Below are 21308 nucleotides of genomic sequence, written 5' to 3'. Positions count from 1 at the left end.
TATGACGAAGTTAAAGGGACACGTTCATGGTTTGTAAACTGCTATTTTTATGAAAATAATTAAGAAGTGTGGAAAATCATACGAAGTGTTAAAACTAAGATACTGACATCAGAAACCCTTCAACAAATGTTGACATTTGCTCAAACATTGTCTTTGAAGACCACACCTTTTAAAAACTTTAGCAACGTGATTCAGTCAAAGGGTTGTTGCGTGATTGGTTAATTAGTTTATTTGTTTCAATCTCGTTGTTACAGTCGTTGTTTTTGTTTGGCTGATTCTTGCAGTCGATGATTCCTTTATTCTATTTCTGCGCTTTTGTCATAGGTAGAACTCAATATGCGTTGCACATGTATATTAATCAATTAGTGATATGCCACAATATATCATAATTTATTCGATTGCTAGCTAATTTCTGTGATAGCTGCCAAGCTGGTGCAATACTACTTATTGGTATATCATTATACGTAGTGGGTACTTGGCATTTTTAGTCTGAACCATTTTTTGTAATAATTGTTGTATGTTAAAGCTGCACTCTCACAGATTTACCATTTTTTATCTTTTGTCTTGGAAAGAGAAAATTTGTGCGTAAATATCTGCAAACCAATGATATGAGATTGCTGACAAAAGATCAGCTCGCAGATTTTCATATTTCCGTTCGAAAATTAATGTTTTATGGCTTAAACCGATACAAACGGTTTAAGAAAAATGAATAAAACATCAGTTTTTGACCTTATATATATAAATCTGCAATCTATTTTTTGTCAGCAGTCTTATTTAACCGGTTTCCATGGATTTTCGCAAAAACTGACTCGTTCCAAGACAAAAATTAAAAAAAAGTTATCAAAACGTTCAATCTGTGAGAGTGAAGCTTTAAGACATATTCGGTCAAAGCTCACACGAGCTTATGATGTACTTGTTGCTATCTTGCCAAAATAAAGCAAATGCCATTATGACGTGATGTAACTTATGACTTCGATAAAGGTTCGATTTCCCTATTATATTGTATCAGCCCTTGTGGCCAAGTGGTGGAGGCTTTGGTTATCTTTTTCTAGACTATATCAGGCGTGAGACCACAGTTATTTTAACTATATGTTTCATATAGACACTTACCTGGCTTTTGACTTTATACACGTCCCAATTGAAAAACAAGGACATGGCATCTCTAGAACAATTCAAGACACAAAATATAATCACAAGAAAACACCATGTTGACCATTGACCCGACTGTCAAAATTGAGTTTAAATACATAACCCTTCCGCCAAGGAGTCAATCGGCTACAAACAACTAATTTTCAGACTTCCACAAGCTATGATTTTTCCAATATTTACACTGAAAACTATTAATTTCTGCAATGGAGTGTCAAATTCAGTCAAGTTTTCTGCAAAAAGAACATTTTTTGCTTCTTTTTTATTCAATTTTTATAAAATATTGATACTTGAACACATGCACTCTTTTTCCTGTATTAACATCCGGATCTTGGTCAACGGGGGGCAGATAACTGTGGTCTTGAGCCATATCGGCGTGTGGTTCGCTCCCCACTAAACCAGAATATTGTGGTATTATTGTATTTTTGTTCTCCATCATCTTTTCATGCTTAATTCGAATACAATTTCTGTTCTGTTCTGTGATGGTATCAAAAAGTAAAATGATTATAAAATAGTTTTCAAATGCTTTTATGGGAAACTAATTCTGGTCCAAACACATTAGCGAGTCCGTTTAAGACCTGAATATGAAAGTCCGGCTGAATACATTAGTGAATACGGGCCCTGTATCTACTGCTTCATTCCTTAATATGTTTTTGACAGACTCTTAAATGATCTTGATTATAATTTTGATAAAGATATTGACATAACACGGATAATTATGTATTTCATCATTGCATATATTCCAAAGCTGTGATAATTACTTAATACAAAAGCTAATAGATATCAACTGAAAACACTAAAGATATGATTAACATAATGCATTGTCTTACAAGTTGTGCATTTGATGGATATGGATTTTAACCATCACTTTGGTATGTGGTTAATCCACGATTCAAACCTTTACTTTTTCAACGTAAAGCGTGAGTAAGTAAAAGTGACATAAATCGTCATCAATTACCGTAGTGAAATCTGGTTTGTTTACAAACAACGCGTCAAGATCTGATATCAACACGTTTATAATTAAAATATTTGGAATTATAAATGTATAGGATAAAAAAAGTTATTTAACGTTGTTCTGTATATTACGGGATTATTTGAACACAGTTTGGAAAACCATATTGGACTCCCCTAACTGCTTGTCCCAGTTTTTGCAGCTGTGTACTCGTTCAAAGACATCTCCATATTGTACAGAACAATGATAAATAACCTGTAATTATTTTTCACTTCATTATTCGACCATCTTTAATGATCAGCCATAGGTCAAAGACCACCGCCAGTGTCATTTTAATTGTATAACATTCCAGAGATCCACAGAATATGTTCCATAAAAAAAGTTACTAACATTGTATACCATAACCATGATTGGATATTTTGGATTGATGTAGCATTTATTCAATAGTTTAGAAAATAATCAATGTTTTAACAAAACGTTGGTACTCATGTAAACTGTAAATAACAGCAATAAAATCCATTAAATATATATGCTAACGTCACGTATTTACCATGCTTTATAGCAACACGGTATAGCAAAATAAGTATTCAGTGTCCTTTTTCTAATGGGAATTAAAGTCTTACACTGATTCTTACTGATTTACATAGTGTACTGCAGTGCCAGCATTTCAGAGATTTCTCTGTCAAATAAAAATGTTAAGTCACTCATTCAGGATAATATCGCAATATAATTTACCCCATCAACACCAACAGTAAAACAAAATTTTGGTGTTCACCCTAAGAAATATATTGCGATCTTATATTGATAATAACACAATGAGCCGCTATTTATTACACTACAGCAAATATGACATAATGGTAAAATAAGATGTTATATAATAAACAAAACATAAATACTAACAAACGGTTTGCTGTTTTATACACTTAGGAACAAAGATTGCACACGAATAATCATTTAAACATATGATAATGCATATATACGAGGCTTGATAACATTTGCTAAGTTAGTAAATACATTATCTTCCAGAACCCACTTGTCCCCAATGTACGCTTCATTGCATTACCGACAACAACTGTCAACACGTTTTATGTATTAATAATTGGTATGGTTAATTTGGTATGTATATCCCGTGATAGCTCAGTTGGTAGAGCGGAGGACTGTAGTGGAATATGTGACTGTAATCCTTAGGTCGCTGGTTCAAATCCGGCTCACGGGAATTTCTTTTTCAACATTGTCTCGACCTTTGTATCCGGCTTCAATGACATTAGTATTGAATAAAACGCTTAGAGCGCGACAAGCGTGATTTTTTTTGACTTTCGGATCATATAAATTACACTCGAATCCAAAAAGATATATTTTTGACTGTTACCGATAGGCATTGCTAATGCAAGGTTAAGTTAATAACAAAAGAAAAACACAAAAATAATAGTTTTAAAGCGGATAGGTAGAACATTAAACAATGATCAATGGTTTTATAAAGGTGTTGACGTAGATGTTGCAAACGAATTAAACTACCAAGACAGCGTGTTTAGTGCAAATGGTATATTCAGTACGAATCAAAGCACCGTGGCAAGTAAAGGATTAAGGGCCATGAACACAATGTTATCAAAAACGAAACACTTTACGTTTAGTCCTAAGTTTTGTTGTAAGCTTTTTGACTCATTTGAAGCGTCAATTTTAAACTACGCATGTGAAATATGGGGTCATGGTAAATCTAAGGAGATCGAACGCATACATTTGAAGTTTTGTGAACGCATTTAGGTGTTAAATTATCGTGTAGCAATGCCGCTTTTTATGCAGAATTGCAACGATATCCATTGTATATAAACAATTTTTCAAAAATTATAAAGTATTGGTTGGAAGTGATTAAGAGTAAAATTTGTGTTATAAATGCTATATATAACTGTTTGATACAAGACTGTATCGATGGTAAATCAAATTGGTTATCAAAAGTTAAAGCATTATTATGCAGATATGGCTATGCATATGTATGGAACGATCCCTAACTATTAATTGCAATCATTTAATTGTGCTATTTAAACAAACCATGATCGACAATTTCATGCAGGAACGGCATAGGGATTTAGGAAAAAACAACGTTTTATCCTTATTATATGAACATATGAAATTTAACTTTGAGTGCGAACAATATTTGGACGTCATTTGGAATTCAGAAAAGAGTCGTTTCAGATGAACTTCTACACATCAGTTAAGAATAGAAACAGTTAGATACGGACGAAATCTTATTGAAAGACACAAACGTGTATGCCAAGTGTGCAACTCAAATGACATTGAAGATGAGTTCCATTTTTTGTTTAGATGTGCACCTTAGAAGACACATTAAAATGTTTTATTGGAGAAATCGAAGTGTATTCAAAATGACTTTACTGCTTTATTCTAAAAGAAGAAACGAACTTAATGATCTTGCCATCTATATAAGAGATGCATATATAATTAGAAATAACATATAAAACAAAACACTGTTTGATATTTTCTCTTTTCATAATATATCCATGATTTGATGAAATATTAGGATTTGTTCCCTTGTATTCATCTTAATGAGCTCATGCATTGCCTTATATGTAAATATCACTTTGTTGATACGTCATATGTAGCAACCCATACTCGTGTATTGCTTATTGCTTAACATTTGTATTTATCTATTTTGTATATGTTTATGAGGAGAAACCGTTATGGTTTAAAAAGAATAAATTCTGTTCTGTTATGTTCAATTCTGTTGTTATTCTACCACCTATAATGAGCCAGAGGTCAATGACCAACACCACAAGTGTATACCCTGCCAGAGATCCACCGAAGATTTACCGTAAAATAAAAATGAAGTTAGTAACAATGTTTAGCATAACCATAATTATATATTTTGGATCGATCCAACATTTTTTCAACAGTTCAGAAAATTATACATGTTTAAACAAAACGTTGGTACTCATGTAAACTGTAAATAACAGCAATAAAATCCATTAAATTTATATGCTAACGTCACGTATTTACCATGCTTTATAGCAACACTGTATAGCAAAATAAGTATTCAGTGTCCTTTTTCTAATGGGAATTAAAGTCTTATACTGATTCTTACTGACTAACATGTTGTTATAGTATTCAATTGTTTTGGAATAAGGTGTATTTCCTATTATGCTTTCGGGATAATTGTAGAGATCTTGCAGTCAAATAAAAATGTTATGTTAATCTTTCAGGGTAACATCGCAATATAATTCACCTCATAAACACTAACAGTAAAACAAATTTTTGGTGCTCACCCGAAGAAATATATTACGATCTTATATTGAAAACAAACACAACGAGCCGCTATTTATTACACTACAACTAATATGACATAATGGTAAAATAAGCTGCTATATATTAAGTAAAACATAAATACTAAAAAACGGTTAGCTGTTTTATACACTTAGGAACAAAGATTACACACGAAGAATCATTTAAACATATGATAATGCATATATACGAGGTTTAATAACATTTGCTAAGTTGGTAAATACATTATCTTCCAGAACCCACTTGTCCCCAATGTACGCTTCATTGCATTACCGACAACAACTGTCAACTCTTTTTATGTATTAATAATTGGTATGGTTAATTTGGTATGTATATCCCGTGATAGCTCAGTTGGTAGAGCGGAGGACTGTAGTGGTACATGAGACTGTCATCCTTAGGTCGCTGGTTCAAATCCGGCTCACGGGACTCTCTTTTCAACACTTTCTCGACCTTTGTATCGGGCTTGAATGTCGTAAGTAGAGAAGAAATGTTTTGAAATCAGTGAAAGGCTTAGAGCGCGACAAGCGTGATGTTTTACAATTCGTATCATATAAATAAGACTCGAATCAATTTTTTTTTCGAGTGACCTAATCTGTTACAGATAGGTGCCTGTCATTACCTCAGTAAGAATAGGTAATGCAAATTATAGAATTCTAATATAATTGACAAGTTGATTGCTAGTGTAAGGTTAATTAATAGAGACCGACCATTTAAAGTAGGTAAAGGCATGGTATTTAAATCAACATATTTCTAGTTTCTGCATAATTATCTATCATTTTTTATTCCCCTTGGTTCCTCACCAAAATTTATTAAAGATTCTCCGGCTTGCTTTCAAATTCACATAAACGTTGCAATTCTATGAACGTTTTCATACCATTGGTCTTTTATTTCGCACTATTTCAAACCGCAAAACACCAAAGGTCCCATTTTGTAACCCCGGCACATTAAAGCTTTTGAACAATTCATAACGTCAAAAAGTAAATCTGGCAATACCTGATTTCGATTTGCGGGACTCAAGTATGTAAGCCTGCGGTATACAACTTAAATACAACTATGCTACTAAACCGCGAAAGTGCGGACCTTTGTATGGAATAAGTTAAAACTGATTCAAAATTAATCAATTCTGACTGAGGCAATTAATGCCAACTCGTTGCTATATATTTATGTAAGTTTATTTCAACAGACTTGCGCTGTTTTCATACAAAAATGTATTTTTACCTAGAGAAATATTTTAGCATCCACTTAATATTGCACTCGTCAAAGAAAGTTACAGTAAATTACCGGCTGTCGATTCTCTTGATTTGCAAAGCAAAAATAGTTGTTAAAATATATCACTTAATAAAAGCAATGAATGAATTAGTGGAACTTAACAATCGTTTTGTTATAAGCCATCTAAATGATTAAATCAGAATCCTGCCAGCATTTCCATTAGCTCAACATGAGCCTAAAACAATAATTAATGTTGTTTAAAAACGTGAACATGGGAAGGGATATTAATATGACCTCCCGAACCAGCACAAATGTCCTCCAATTAACAATAGTTTGGAGTAGTTAGATATACGGCTTTCTAATTTCAGTATAAACCCTGAAGCAGCAGTATTGTTTTATAAATTTGACGAAATACCAAAGGGCGCTGTAACTCGTTCAAGCACAAAATACGCCCAACGTTTGATAGTGAAGGGATAGTTAACCTTATCATGAATAACAGTTTTATAACATGTTATTTGGGATTTTTAATTTTGTGTGTGTTATATCGTTGTTGACGCACTTTTATTCCGCATGTTATGAAGTACTCGAAAGGTGTGACTTAATTATTTTAGTGCGTATCATCATAAATTGTGACATTCAACCAAAACATATGATCAGCTAAGTCTATATTAAATATTGATCATTTCGAAGTGAATGAAAATAGGCCATTCTGCATTCCCTAAAACCTCAGTCATCATTTAGCATTTACGCTTATGTTTACGTTAAAAGGATCGCAGACGGATTACGATTTAACCGTTTAGAAAACCCCCGACAAAAGTTTTGAATAGTTTTTTTTATTGATTTTATTAATTGGGTACGTATAGATTCATTTAAGAAAGAATTAAGAACAGATCAGAACAGACATTCTTAAACATTCGTTCTTCGTCTTTATAGTAATAAATAAATTCATGCCACGTATCTGAACATACAATAAAATAATAATACAACAAGCTAATGAATTATTTTATTAAAATAAAATTCAAGGTCTAAAGCAATAACATTACTTATTACATTTAAAGTAAGAAAAATATCATAACTACTATTCTTAGTTGTTTCTACTTCCTTTTTGCTATGATGTTTACTTTACTATAGATGATGCTATGGAGAATCTATTTAAGAGTGATGGCAATCTAGATAAAACTAAACTATGTGAAATAGCCAATTCTGTTGAAAGTGTCTTAGTAGAATCTGCCAGAACCATATTCGGTATGTATAAAATATATCCTCTTAAAAGTAAGAATACTTGTTGAAGTAATAAGGTATGGTTTAATAATGAATGCAGATCATCTAGAAATAAGTCCCATGGCTGTAAACGTAGATATAGTAATATAAAGAACACTGATACAAAACATGATCTAGTACAGTCATCCAAAACGTACAAAGCTATCATTAGAAAATCTGTAGAAGCACATAAAAGAGCCCTGCGGAGAAAAATCCGAAGTAAGTCTCCACGAGATTATTGGAATTACATAAACAGTTTGAACACTAGAAATAAGACTGACGATATTAACCTTGATGTATTTTTTGATTTCTTTAAAAACGTAAATGCTAATAACATTGATGCAATGAACATGTTGAAGTTGAATCTCCAAATGTTAGCATAGATTATAATCTTAACAATGAAATTACAATTGATGAAATTAATATTTATATAAGTATATAAAAATCTGACAAGGCTACTGGTCTTGATAGTGTATCAAACGAATATATTAAAGCGTCTTGTGATCTGTTAATGCCCTTGAACCATAAGTTATTTCACATATAAATAGTCTTTAACACGGGTTGTTATCCCTTAATCTTGGCTAATTGGCTCCATTATACCAATTTATAAAAACAAAGGAGATAAAGATGATCCTAAAAACTTTAGACCTATCAGAATTTTAAGTTGTGTTGGAAAAGTCTTTACTGCTGTGTAAAACAATAGGTTACCTAAATACTTAGAATGGAATAACCTGCTCAATGAAAATCAAGCAGGCTTAAGAAAAAAAGCACTCGACTGGTGACCTAATTTTTGTACTACATGCATTAGCTGAAATTGGTAAACGTAAAAAAAATAAAAATGTTCTGCTGTTTTATTGATTTTCAGAAAGCTTTTGACTCTGTATGGAGAACCGGCCTTTGGAGTAAATTAATGTGTTGTAGCAAAAATGAAAAAAATGTTTACTATTATCATAAATATGTATAGTGGTATCAAATCTTGTATTTCTGTTTATAATAAAAAAAACAACTTTTTTTCCCTGTTCTAGAGGTGTAAGCCAAGGCGAAAACTTTCACCGATACTTTTCGTTTGTTTTTGAATGATCTAGAAAATTATTTATTGACAAAAATGACATAAGTTTAAAGTTTAGTCCTATCTGATGCCAATTTCGACATGTAAATAAAACTGATTGTTATATTATATGCTGATGACACAGTTGGTTTTGAAATCATAGAGGAGGATCTCACGTCCATGTTTAATACATTTTACGAATATTGCACACAATGGTAATAAGATATATATTTTGACAATACTAAGATAATGGTATTTGGAGATCGTTTTCTTAAAAAAAATTTTTTGATCATAAACAACCACCAAATTGAGGTGGTGGATACAATTCGGGTGAAAGCGAAAAGGTTTTATCTGCTTCTTTATTTAATGCCACTTAGAACCTTTTCGCATAAACCCCTCGAATTAAATATCTTTGAATTCTTTTCTCTAAAAACGGTTTACAACTGCTAAAAATAATAAAGCTGAACAAGGAAAGGCTTATTTATCTATTCAAAAAAGTAAGAAATCTAGATTTATCTATGGATTGTTAACTGAAATTGTTTGATTCAACTATTCTTCCAATTCTTACTTATGGATGTGAAGTATTGGGATACTCATACGTTAAGCTGTTATACATAAGACTATGTTATACATAAGACTATGAATAGAAAAAAAAACACAGTTGAAATACCTTTACGAAATCTGAGTTGCACATCCGAAATAATATCTTTACAAAATGACTGTCGCCTATCTAGATTCGTGTCAAATTACTTTAGAAAAAATAACTAACAAGTGTTTTTCCTCTGTATGTATTGGCATTATGTATGCAGGAATGAAACAGCTAAAGTTTTCTTTTCTTGAAACACACTAAACTACTATCATGAATATCACATAAATGGAATGATAACAATATGAACTTCAATTATAATAATAGATTGGTCCAAATCTTGCGCATTCTTTCATGCTTTTCAATTAAATATGAAATTTTATCAGTGAAAATCAACAGTGAAAATATCATTTTTGATTTTTATACTGCAAACTAAGGAACATATCAACTTAAGAACTACTTTTAAAACCAATCATAGTTACTTCCCCTTGATCAAAACTAAACATATCACATTGGAACCAGAAGATTTTTCCAATAAATATAATTCTAAATTAAAAAAAAAAATCAGTGTAACTAAAGACATATTTGAAAATGAACAACTTACCGTTTATTAGAAGAATGACAATCCTATTATGAAACGTTTTCTTAAGCTTTGAAGCTGAATGTCGAACATTTGTTTTCATGTAAAATTACACACAAGAAAAACCGACTGTTTGTCGATGTAATACGCAATATGAGTTTCCTGTTAAATTCACAGAACAAATAACAGATTTACTGACCATTTTACCCCCCCCCCCCCCCGCCTCAAAATTTGTCACCAATTAGCGTGGTCTTCACGAAAAACGACCTGTCTTCAAGCTAATCAGACTGGTCTCTGACAGTGGGAGTTGATTGAAAACCCATGTATCATGACACAAACTCTAAAGCTGAGAGAAATCCTTTTACCCAATGAGTATCCGTAATTGTTTTACAACACGTTGGAGCTTTCAAATTTTCAATTGCGGCGTAGTAATTTTGTCATGTATTCATTCCCTACATGCATATATAAAAGGTCATTGATTAATGCCTATAAAAGTTTGCACTAAAATGAGTTAATAATAAAAGTAAAAAATATATCTTTGAACGTTTGCTGCACGAACGGGAAATAGAAAATTGACAGCTACGTCAACGTTATCAATGTTTTTCTATGGCACTCTTGTTGTCGCAATTTCTAACAATGAGATACACAAATCTCAAATAAACTAATGTATACTTTGTAATCTGTGACCGCCCACATCATAAAACAGATATGGGCATACATACATGTATTAATTTTGTACTGTATTAGTAACTTGATGAAATGGAGTGTGAGCGATCCATGTGAATACGAACATATCACTTGAGTGTCACTCCTCTAATCCTACTCAAGTGGTCATTGTACGTCTTGAGTAAACAAAAATGGCGTTTCTCGCCACTAACCGGCGTCCCGCTACGATAAGCCTAATTGAACTTATCGTTATTCCTAGCCTCAAAACCTAGCTGTTAAATACAGCAATGATTTTAATTACCTAATACTTTATCGCCTCACATCGAAGAGGAACACCCTTTAGTTTTTCAGGTTATCAATGACGCCCTTTAATTGTACAACTTAGAACAGTAATAAGCTCACTTGTTTCGCCGGAGCTAGGCTCACAATAGATAAGACGTTGGACACCAAGCCATGCATGTTGATTTATTCAAGGTGATCGCTTCTGGAAGAACTTACATGCATGGATTGGTGCCCTCCAAATCATAAATTTGTTAAAATATGTTTGAATTCCCCTAAATTCGCTGACTTGCTGCGAGATATATTTGGCGATTGCATGATATCACAGAATAAAAAATAACATTTGTTCAGCACGATGCATAAGAAAAGCCTCCCAACACTGATGTTAACTCTACTTCTATTATCATAAATTCTATGTCATGAACAGATAATTGAAGCAACTGAATTTCCTTTGGATAAGAACGCAGTTCTTAAGGATATTTTAATAACAACAGCAGCAATTTTGATTTATATTTTTCTATGGCACTCTTGAAATAAAAGACGATCTTACACTGAAATCAACAAATATTCTCTGTAAGTATCTTCTTAAGTTTTCTGTATTATTTATTGGTATAGTATATGTAGTTTTCATAGCCCGTGATAGCTCAGGTTATAGAGAGGATTGTAGTGGTACATGTGACTGTCATCCTTAGGTCGCTGGTTTAAATCCGGCTCAGGGGACTTTCTTTTTCAATATTTTCTTGACCTTTGTGTTGTTGAGTGGTATATATATATATATATATATATTAAAAGGTCTAAAGCGTTATCAGGCTGTAGGCGCGACAATCGTGCTTTTATTTCATACAATACCGTTAACATTCAACAACACAAAACTGTAGCCGATAAGAGCCTGTTATTACCTTAGTAAAATAGTTTATGTGGATTGATACCTCAGTAAGATAGGTAATGCATACCTTAAACCTTCTTTCAAGAGTGTCATGTCCTGTACCAGTATTATGAGTTTGTCGTATTTTATGGACTTCTGTTAAAGATGCACTCTTGCTCCCAAATAAGATTTACCATAATTAATGATATTGTTTTAATATTCCAAAATGGATGAATAAATGTCAAAAACAATGGTTCTTATGAAGTATACTGAGTTTAATTTTAAAGAAATGTCTATAAAACACAGTATTTCTACCCTATGGGACTATAGCACACCACAGTAATTCTTTTAGCATTCACCAATTATTTAACATTTTTGCGCTTTCTGCTATTAAATACATGGTTACAATCTTGTCATCAGTAATTAATATTTTCCATTTATGCTTTATTTTGTTAGTAGTTAAAGGTTTATCAGTCGACATTGATGTTTGTTATACTTATTTATATATTGATTTTCAATAAGAATGTCACGTTAAACATTCGAAGTGTTCTGTAGTTATTTCCCATTGTATGCCTTTCATATTGTTGTACTTTCTTTCCAAGTGGAGCGTTGCTTTTTTAAATATTCGACAGCCACCGGCTGTTTTCATTCAATAACAGATGCTTGCCCCCGACAAAAATGCGTGATTTCAGCACCTCCTTAATGATGCAACTGTCGACCTTATGTTGTTACAAAGCAGTAAACAAGGGAAGGGGAAATTAATGTGACCTCCTGATCCACTGCGATATTTTACAATTAAAATATGTAGTCGTTGTTATGAAACATGTTTGGCTCACTCATTTACGCCAGGTTAATTACCTGAAGCAGTTGGTTTTTATTTAGATTTTCTCGCTATCCTAGAGGATACTGTAAAATGCTTCATTACACCGAACTCGTAACAATATAATAGAAATACATTCAAAGGCACCAAAAACAACGAACAACTAACGCACATGTATATAGTTTAATTAATCATTGATTGTACAAAAATAGGAATTAGAGTAACTAATTAATCTACAGAAAGGACAGCATTGCTATTATTAGGTAAAAATAAAGTCTGAAGTATCTCCGTTTTGGTTTCTCTCTATATATAAATTGTGTTATGTTGATTCTATATTAGCGCGTTCTTCAAAGAAATTATAACGGCCTTGGTAAATTGGACATTAGTATTCGATGCATACGTAAAAAATATAACTGAAAGGTTTGCTGTAATAGAAAATAGTATTCTTCATGTTTATATGCGTCTCAATATAAAAACAGGGATCTGCTTCAAATTTAATTACCACGAACGATAGACAGGTATGTAAGGATAATTCCTTTCAATGCTAGAGATGTTTCCGCCAATGTCATGGTCAGCTCGACTCCTGTTTGAATATGATTCCTAAAGATGGACAGGTACTAAGGATCCTTTCAATGCTAGAGATGTTCCTGCCAATGTCATGGTCAGCTCGACTCCTGTTTGAATATGATTCCTAAAGATGGACAGGTACTAAGGATCCTTTCAATGCTAGAGATGTTCCTGCCAATGTCATGGTCAGCTTGACTCCTGTTTGAATATGATTCCTAAAGATGGACAGGTACTAAGGATCCTTTCAATGCTAGAGATGTTCCCGCCAATGTCATGGTCAGCTCGACTCCTGTTTGAATATGATTCCTAAAGATGGACAGGTACTAAGGATCCTTTCAATGCTAGAGATGTTCCTGCCAATGTCATGGTCAGCTCGACTCCTGTTTGAATATGATTCCTAAAGATGGACAGGTACTAAGGATCCTTTCAATGCTAGTGATGTTCCTGCCAATGTCATGGTCAGCTCGACTCCTGTTTGAATATGATTCCTAAAGATACACAGGTATGTAAGGATAATTCCTTCCAAAGCTAGAGATGTTCCCGCTAGTATCATGGTCAGCTGGACTCCTGTTTGAATATGATTTCTAAAGATAGACAGGTATGGAAGGATAATTCCTTCAAAAGCTAGAGATGTTCTCGGTAATATCATGGTCACCTCGACTCCTGTTTTAATATGAATTCTTCAAGAAAGACATGTATGTAAGGATCATTCCTTTCAATGCTAGATTTTAAAAGATAAACGGTATATCAGAATCATTCCTTTCAATGTCAATGTCAGGTTCAGCTCGAACCAATGACCTCGAGGTATAAAGTAGAGTAAAACAACTCGCACCTTAGATGTTGTCTTAATAAAATTACAATCTTTATTAGATATTACAAAAGACTTCTGACATATGCAATGAAGGGAAAGTTTGAACGCGCGTTGAATGTTATACATGACTGTTCTGCCATAATAATATTCTGTGAGGTGTTATTTTATCAAAATAGAGGTTTTGGGACAGGAAAATACCCATGTTTTTGCTTTGGGGTTTTTACTATTACGGATGGAAACACCACGGGGAAAATCTCCTTAAATACGGGGAGAACTGTTACCTTATGGAGGCACATTTTAAGAGTTTTTAAGTCATGTGTTCCGCAGTTTGATCATTAGTATTATAAAAGTGATAAACATCGATTTTAATGCAGGCTGAAACACTCGTTTTTATTTCGTTATAACGAAACATATTTTAGTTATATCGAGATAAAGAATACGAATTTCGTTATAACGGAATTATAATTCGTTAAAACGTAATAATATTTTGTTTGGTTTCAGTGAAATCTCGATATAACTAAATAATAATTTGTTATGACATAAAATGTGTTTCGTTATGATAAAAATACTTCGTTATAATGTAAAACATTTTTCGTTATAACGATATACTTTATCCGTAATATGACGAAATATTGTTCCGTTTTAAAGATATAAGTATTGAATTATTCCGTCAAACGTAATATCATTCCTTATTAACGTAATCGGCTTTAACACACTATTTTAGCGTTTTAACAAAATAAAAATAACTGCAACTCCCGAAAAGGAATTTGTCCGTATGTCATTTCAGGGCCTCTTTGTTTTTTAGCATTGTGTATCGACCTTTTTTTTCGAAAAAATGAATTCTGAATCGATAACCAAAAATCGTTCAAGTTATTGGAATACACTAGCAAACTGATTTCGTCGACTTTCAACAAGCTCACTAAATGTTCGTGGTAAGTACATTCACTTGTTTTGATATGTACACTCCGACCGATGATACAGACGAACAAGCAAACAAGTCATCGTCACTATCATAATTGGTATCAACATCATCACCAAGACGAAAACCACGACTTCCTACGTCGACAATGACGACCACAAGGATTATAGCGATTCGAATGGTGATCACGACTTAAGTAATGACGACGACAATGGTAAATGTTGTTGACTTGATAACCAAAACAGAATTACTGTGATATTGTTATATAGATGCCGTTACATCTAAATAAACTTGCAAAGTTGAATTCAAATTAAATTTGAAATGAGTTTGTTTTAATTCAATCTGAAATCTGCAATTTAAGAGCGTCAGAGTTGATAACGATGAATGATTTCATTGTTGTGAATGTCACTTAAACGATGTCTCAAATGTGTTAACAATACTTTAGGCAAATGCTTGTCTGAGGTAAACACATTTCTGAGAAGAGTAAGTTTTTGCCAATTACTTTTGTTTACTGTCTAACAAACCTGAAATGCGTTATTTTTATCCCCTGGAAAAATGGTTTTTGTTCGTATTCAGTCGTTAGACTATCATTCAGACAGCTGCATACGTATCGTGTTTGTAACTACGTACAATGTTATCATACAGAGTATGCGTTTTTGGGTGACCCGTGAAAGTGCTTGGACAGCAGAGCGGATAGGGCATAGATAGATACAGTGAGGTTCAAGTGAAATTTCCAAACTATTTTCCAACACACCGGAGATAAATTTTCTTTATTCAACTATCTTTTACAGTAAAATGGGTAATGGTAAAAGTCAGAAATTTGCTAAGCATGCGAAAGATTGAAAATGTAAACGTTGTTTCGGATTATCCTCTTATTTCACCTCGTGAACACTCACGAAACATAACTTTTGGGGCTCACTCGTTGAAAAACATTGCTATCTTACTATGAACGGAACAATTTTTATCTGCATAATTTCTCTTTTGGGTGTAAACAGTGTAAATGTCAATATTCACTGCGACATAAAGATTTAATGAAAATGGGATATTTCGATTGCTTCTTTCGTGCTTTACCTTGTAATTCGGTCAACGTATTTATGCCCTGTTCTATTATTTTTAAAGAAACGTGCATTTTTTTTGTTATCATTCGGACCATAAATGCATTAATAAAAGTTTTTTGATCAATGTTTGTGAAATACTTGTACGAAACTCGCGTTAATAATAAAGTTTTAAACAAACATTCGGATAATTATTTCTCCACCACAAGCCGGCGTAAGAACAACGGTCTACGCCATCGGCGATCAAAACTTTGCAAGAGGGTTGCCACACGTGAAGTGAAATCGCAAAAGGGTATTTAGAAAAATAAATTGAAATACCAATAGGTCTCCGAAAATAAGCATAAAAGAAACAAAACATTAGTTGATTTCAGTGTATGATCTTATTCTATTTCATTCTCATGTTTTACAGCATTGTGTACCACGTCATATTCTACAGATAACTGTATTCAATTATTCGTCTGTGTTATAATTGTAAGTTTTCTTAATTAACTGTTTGATTGTGACATCCCCCATTATCTGTATATCTTGAAAGAGGTGCGACCAGTGTTGCTTTGTATTTACACGACATGTTTCCGAAGGCTTTAAACTGTTTGTAACATTTAAAAATGTGCATTAAATTAAGAGGGTTGTAAATCTTTGCTGAATTATTAATTCTACTTGTAAAGCCACTATTGGTAAACTGTCAACTCTTATACTTAAATTGATGGATGAAAGGCATTGCACTCATCATTACATTACCAACAATAGCCTTTTTGTTAATTATTTGTATAGTACGACTACCATACGTATCCCGTGATAGCTCAGTTGGTAGAGCGGAGGACTGTAGTGGTACATGAGACTGTCATCCTTAGGTCGCTGGTTCAAATCCGGCTCACGGGACTTTACTTTTTACCATAATTTAACTTTTGGTCCGGTCATCGATTTTACACAGCGACTTTTGTAATTTTAACACTACCATTATAAATGAGTTTTGGAGAGTTTTTCATTGTGCGGATGCGTCAACATTTGATATCCGGAAAATTGATGAAATAAATATGCTAATGAGAATGAGCATTTTACTTCAATTGTAAATATGATGTTGTAGAAGTTTTCTATCGGCAAGCTTTAAATCAAGTATGCATGCATAAGTGCTAAAGACATGTAAACTGTATAATTCGCAATGTATGGATAAGCCACTATTGATATGTTACCGTGTAACGCACAGCCAAGCCGCTTCATTCTTTAAATACACTTCGAAACAAAAGTAATGCATGGTGATCAGTGATATGAGAAAACGTAAAAGAGGGACTGAAAGTAGTATTAATAGCGTATGAGAACTGGATCTGAGTGTTGACTTGAAAAATCGAGCTCAAGTACACAGAACAAAAAAGGGCGGACACATGACAAAAGCTAAAAGACCACTCCTATAGGACAAAGTGAAACGGACCCCACAACAGAATCAGATAATGAGATAACGGACAAAAAATATTTCAATAAGGCATTTTTAACGCAATCTTCTGACAATTACATGGTGGAAATCCAAAAAACACTGCTGGAAAGGATAATGTAATTTTACAATGCGGAATAGCAGGAGGAAGAATAATGTAAAACCATTATTCATGAAACAATTAAAATAGTAAAATAAGTAACGACAAAAACATTTAACTTTAAATATGAGTCCAGAATATACGAGTTCGACAAACCGGCGAGCTCAAAAAGAAGATAAAAGAACAACAGGAAACATCAGAGAATAAAGTAGATGAATCAATGCAAGTTGTTGTTGATCTCGAAGAAACAGTGGTTATTTAATGCAGTTGTACAAATTAAATATATTAGTCCGGGAAAAGGGGCGATGCATACCATCCGAGATCAAGTCCAAAAAAAGGAAACACCCATTACGACGATGTAGACTTATTTACAATAAAATTGAAAAGTGCTCCATAAAAACGGAACACTTCACTAAAGCAGTTTGCCGCACAAATTGGCTATCTATATTTGTATATAATATTTCCAGCTCCACATGCTGTTTTCAATAAATGATTAGGTTTTGCCAAGACATAACCGTATCATTTCAGCATCTACTAAAATTGCAAGCGTCTAGCGAATTTTGCTACAAGAAAGAGAAAGGGCAAATCAATTTGATCTCGCAAAATATACTGTAATTCAAGGTATTTATTAATAGCTTTTAAAGAAATACGGCTTACTTATTAACGGCAAGAAAGGCAAGTCATAGCGGTATATTTCCATAGTTTGTTAACGTGATACTTTTGACATATATTCCTATGTTGACATTCGGAATTCCATCAACATTTTATAATAATAATACATCACTTGACCGATCACAAGCTTCGTATATGTATGATAAGAGGTATTCCGCGTCCATAAAAAATATGAAAGGTATTGGAAACATATGCGTCTGTATTAGCAAACGCAAAAGGAGCTAAATATAAGCCGATGTGCCATACTGGATTTTAGCTTATTTGGAAGTCGGTCAGCAATTGAACATTTCTGTGAAATTTTTCAAACATCTTTCAAAAAGAGCTGATTAGGTTTAAAGGATTATATCAGATAAATAATATATTAAAATCGTCAGAATTTGCTACGATATGAATAATCTAGTTTTAACTGCTGGCAACCGTATTTGATTGTCACTGATTATGTAGTCTATTTTTCTGATGGAATATACAAACAGCTATGATTTCGGTTAGGTTCATTAAAAGGTTCATGATATTTTGAGCCTATTCCAGCTACTTAATTTGCAAATAGTATTGTAAACCAATCAAATGTGTTTGTTTTAATCAATTATGATATCAACTATCTTTAAAAGGCGACAGATCCAAAAAATTGATGAATTATTTCAAAGAAGTCTATTAGTTTCTGTCACTTTAATTGTTTTTTAACAAGTTAATGTAAATGGATTATGGAAGAAAACTGTTGAGGTGAGAAATGTTTTTTTTGTAAATTACAGTTTTACTGCCGAGCCAATATGAACTTCATTATTGTTATGCTCCTGAAAGTTATGTTCTTAATCATTCGTTGTGCTGTAATTGAAACAGCTGTATACGTAGATGTAATTATGCAGAATATTTTTTTCTGAGTATTTTTTGAAAGTTTTTGAAAGTTCAGGTTGTACCTATTTCCATTCCTTATGTGAGAGGGATACACAGCGAGTTACAGAATAACAAAGTGTGATTCTCTCTTAACAAATGACATGGAGACAACTCTCCTGGGCCCATGTATGCGATAGGTTTTTATTCGGAAGTTGCTTTAGACACAAAACCGCAATTTTTAATTCTGAATGAAACAATTCAGGAAATATATGCTGAATGTATTGCTTCTTGAAATTTCCTCACACTTTACACAGCTCCTGAAAAAATAATAATATAAATCACTTTTTATCGTTTAGAAGGAACTTTTTTTATATTACGTCTGGACTCAAAATTGAGACTTCTTGGACTTATATGGAAAAAATGAGCCGGCACTATCAGGATTTAGTAGTTAAATTACCTACAATTACTCTTATTCTGAGCGTCAGACAAGTTAGTCTCTGGGACTTCAGTTTAGCACAGTAGGCCATGCTCCATAAGACATTCACTCATTAAAATATCTTCAAATTGAAGTCAATATGAATTAGAAACAATATTTTACGCTTTATAGCAAATACACAAACATAAGACTTATTGATCTATTACATGGTACAACATATTAGCGCACCACTTCCGCCTTGATTAAAATGATACACAGTTGATGAAGTAACTACAACCTTAATTTTGTAATTTTGGTAGTAGAATGGCGATAATCGGGTACGACGGCAGCCATTTTTCACGTGCTCTGACGTTTAATTTAATTTTTCTTGATTAACAAGAAGACAGAGCATCACTGACAGTATAAACATATATATTGGTAGCAAAACTACGGCTTAAGCCCCAATCACCGAATTATTGCACCATTACAAGACGATTTAACAAAAATTAAATTGGCGTAAACGGGTACGGTTTATAACAATAACCTACCAAGCGGTACTCGGCAAGGTGCGTATAAATACTACAAAGCATGGCTTCCTTTTTGATGGTTTTAATAGAGGTGACAGAAATGATACACTTTCACCAACCTTCAGTGAATTACCTTAAAACCAACCGTCACTTACAATCATTGCCCCGTACTTTCCTTGATCATGCACGCCAAGATGGCACGGATAATGTTAACGTGCGATACAATGTAGGTCGCTTGGCATTGACATTAAGTAAAGGTCATATAATGTATGAGTTGCCTCTTAGTATCAGAAACTCAGAGACTGTAGAAACTTTTAAGAACAAATTGAAAACACATTACTTATGAGACTTTTATACATTATTTTAGAGACTGTAGTGGCCGTGATAGTAACAAAAGTGTATCAAAGTACTGATTTTATTTTTACTTTGTTTCACAATAAGTGCATCATGTGTCTTGAAATGCTTTTTACATTTTCTTAAGTCATAAATTTATTCAGATTGCTTCTTACTTTTTAAGTATTACCAGTTTAGCAGTATAATGAACATTGCTTCTATTAACCTGCTTTTACATTTATTTTATTTATTTGTACAACGCCATTGAATATGTTTTTACGTAAAAATAGGCGTTTTATCAAATTAAAATGTTTCATGCGTCATGTTTCATTGTAGCTGTTTTTGAATAGAGCAAACACATACATACTTAAAAACCCCACCAGCAACAACATAAAGCATGCATTTTTATGCATTCAGCATCAGTTCTATTACACTCTAAATGTTTATTTGTTCAATTAACCATTTTTTAAAAGGTTAATTTCAGTTTCAGAAAAATATTGTCGTTTCGTTGTCGCAATTTCTAACAATGAGATACACAAATCTTAAATAAACATTTATCTACTTTGTTAACTGTGATCACCCCCATTATCACACAAATGTGGGCATACATACATGTATTTATACTGTATTGGAAACTTCATGAAGTGGAGTTTTAGCAAGCCATGTGAATACGAACAGATTACTTGGGTGTCACTCCCCTATTCCTACTCAAGTGGTCACATTACATCTTGACAAAACTAAAATGGCGTTTCCCGTCATTAACCGGCGTCCCGCTACGATAAGCCTACTTTGAACTTAACGTTATTCTTAGCCTCAAAACCTAGCTGTTAAATACAGCAATGATTTTAATTACCTAAAACTTTATCACCTCACATCGAAGAGGAACACCCTTTAGTTTTTAAGGTTATCAGTAACGCCATTAATTGAACAGTTAGAACAGTAATAAGCTC

The 21308-nt window shown here is 33.0% G+C and overlaps 3 non-coding genes across 3 annotated transcripts; all 3 read left to right on the top strand.

Annotated features, from left to right (window-relative positions):
- The first annotated feature begins 3224 nt into the window (after positions 1–3224).
- Positions 3225–3314, top strand: Trnay-gua (transfer RNA tyrosine (anticodon GUA)). Its single transcript is given in 2 exon segments — positions 3225–3261; positions 3279–3314. It is a non-coding gene; the product is annotated as a tRNA-Tyr (tRNA).
- Positions 3315–5725: 2411 nt separating this feature from the next.
- Trnay-gua (transfer RNA tyrosine (anticodon GUA)) lies at positions 5726–5815 on the top strand. The gene is given in 2 exon segments: positions 5726–5762; positions 5780–5815. It is a non-coding gene; the product is annotated as a tRNA-Tyr (tRNA).
- An 11028-nt stretch (positions 5816–16843) lies between these two features.
- Positions 16844–16933, top strand: Trnay-gua (transfer RNA tyrosine (anticodon GUA)). Its single transcript is given in 2 exon segments — positions 16844–16880; positions 16898–16933. It is a non-coding gene; the product is annotated as a tRNA-Tyr (tRNA).
- The last annotated feature ends 4375 nt before the right edge of the window (positions 16934–21308 follow it).

Source organism: Mya arenaria, chromosome 4 (genome assembly GCF_026914265.1).
Source record: "Mya arenaria isolate MELC-2E11 chromosome 4, ASM2691426v1".
Classification (NCBI taxonomy): domain Eukaryota; kingdom Metazoa; phylum Mollusca; class Bivalvia; order Myida; family Myidae; genus Mya; species Mya arenaria.
This window is presented reverse-complemented; position numbering and strand designations above follow the sequence as displayed.